We start from the raw sequence: 2,500 nt of genomic DNA, 5'->3' as shown, positions 1-2,500 counted from the left end.
GAATTACGTATCGTTATTTATTTATTTGTTTTTCTTTTATATATATCTTTTTTTTTTTGTTTTGTTTTTATTGGAATATATTTCCAAACAACGAATAATATCGCTTAATAAAAATATTGAATATCGAAGATAGTACATAACTTTATTAGAAAGTGTCTTGTTAAGTAATATTAGTCAATGATAAAGTTTAACAAAAAAATTTAAACAAACGTTTGACAAAAAGGATATATAATTTTATTGATATAAGGATTATGTTAATATAAAATGACGTGTAAGAAAAATTAAATTGTACATAATTCGTTAAATATTTTTCATAATACAATACTATATACGATTTATCATTATATTGTATTAAAAAAAATGCTGCATTTAATATTTTCAATATTTTTGTTATTATTATATAGATATATTTATAAAAAAAAAAAAAAAAAAAAAAAAAAAAGAAAAAAATTATAAATAAATAAATAAGAAAGAAAAGAGAATAGAAAGAAAATGACGAATATGTCCTAGTGACATGCTTTTCTTTGCGATTTTTCCGCACCAATTTTACCGCACCCTTGCCCGTAACCTATTCTCTCAGTATAGAAAGAGTGTACGCCTTTCTCGGCTTTGCGTGATTCCATGAACTAACCGTGTCACGACGCGATTAACAAGCTATACTTGAGAACCGCAGAACTGAGACACGACTTACTCATAGATCAAAATCGACGAAATAAAGATTGGTATTTCTTGAAAAGTCGAAGGAAGTCGGCGACTCGAGTTATTCTTCAAAAGTATCGAACGATCAATCGATTATCGGAAATCTGACGAGTATCTGAAAAGTTTCGCGGATGAAGAGAGGTCTATTGATAGAGAAATCTTCAAAGTAAACATATGTTATTGTTAACGGAAAGGGAAAAAAAAAAAAAAAAAAAAAGAAAAATAAATAAACGATAGAATTTCGATGATAAACGAAATGTAATAATAATATGTCGTATTATGTAAAATTTTGTGATATTTTTTTATCTCCTGTATTACGTAAAATTTTTGCAAAATTTACGTTCGAAAGAAACGAAAGAAACAACATAAGAAAAAATGAAACACGAAAGGAATATTCGAGTATTATCTCGATTTAAAAATGAGAATATATAGTATTTCTCGATAGTAATAAAAATTATGATATTACTTTGGAAAGAAAAAGGGAGGGAGGGGGCGGGGCGGGGCGGGGAAATAAAATTATTCGCGAACATATACAAAAATGAATACATTTTTGTACCTTTAAAAAAAAACAATTTTTGTATCTCCGTTATAAAGTCTTCTGAATAAATTTAAAAATTTGATGTACCTACATGTGGAAGAAAAAAAAAAAAAAAGAAAAGAAAGAGAAAGAAAAAAAGTGACCATTTTTTTCTTCTTCTTTTTTTATGATCATAGAAAAAAGTGGCCAAAGGTGATTTTCTTCGCTGATACATTAAAGGGAACTTAAAAGATTAACGCGAGGATCGTCACAAATCGTGTTATTTCTAATAAAGTTAGTAGTTTCTTAATCGGAGTTCTCGCTTATCGTTGTCACCGATACGAATTGCGTTGGTGAAAATGTAACGCGTTTGTGTCCTAGATATTCAACGGCGCTATATGCGCGAAGGTCGTTAACTCTCTGGCGTCGGTACGTCTGGTGACGCTAAACCATCGTTAATTTTCCATATACATATAGTTTGCTAATCCTAATACGCGTGAACGCGTTCATTCGTTCGTTCATTTATTTATTTCTTTCTTCGTTTACGTATTTTCTAATCGTTTCGATGAATCAGCTCTTGTCGTCGTTTTATTCGTTTAATTTCAAAAAAAAAAAAAAAAAAAAAAAAAAAAAAAAAAAAAATTAAACGAATAAATTTACGATTAGAAGGATTCGCGTTAATGTTAACGTTTTTATTCTTCACTCTTTCTTAATTGCAATTTGTAACGTTTGCACAAAGAGACAAACACGAGTTTTAAGCAAAATCATTAAGTTCATTGAAATGATAATGATTTGAAAAATAAGAAGACAAGAAAATAAGAAAAAAAATAAATAAATAAATAAAATAAAAAAAAAAGAAAAAAAGGAAAAATGTATTTCCATATACTCAACGATTATTCTACGTTACACGAGTAGTTCAATCTTTCTCCTTTTCATGGAAGAAATGATAATAAACATATTAATAATAATAATAATAATAATAATAATAATAATAATAATAATAATAATAACAACAATTTTCAATTGGACAGAGCGCGTAGGTTAAAAATATCGAAGTTAAATCGTTGTTATTTCATATTAAAAAGGGGCAACAATCTTCATGTATTACCAGTTACCTAGTAAAATAAAAATACGATTAATTCGATTTTAGAATATTTATTCAGTAAAAAAAAAAAAAAAAAAAAAAAAAAAAAAAAAAGAAAAGAAAAAAAATCACAAAAACGATTCGTTTAGAAAAAGTCACTTAGAGATTTCAAAGAAACGTAGTGATAGTGTTAGAAAAAA

The 2,500-nt window shown here is 26.9% G+C and overlaps 1 protein-coding gene across 27 annotated transcripts in view; it reads left to right on the top strand.

The window, feature by feature from the left end:
- Positions 1–2,500, top strand: part of LOC124426049 (glutamate-gated chloride channel) — a 100,205-nt gene that overhangs the window by 43,866 nt on the left and 53,839 nt on the right. The gene's annotated exons all lie outside the window — the stretch shown is intronic.

The sequence above is a fragment of the Vespa crabro genome, chromosome 8, assembly GCF_910589235.1.
Source record: "Vespa crabro chromosome 8, iyVesCrab1.2, whole genome shotgun sequence".
NCBI lineage: Eukaryota > Metazoa > Arthropoda > Insecta > Hymenoptera > Vespidae > Vespa > Vespa crabro.
The sequence above is the reverse complement of the archived record's forward strand: the minus strand, read 5'-3'. Positions and strand labels throughout refer to the sequence as shown.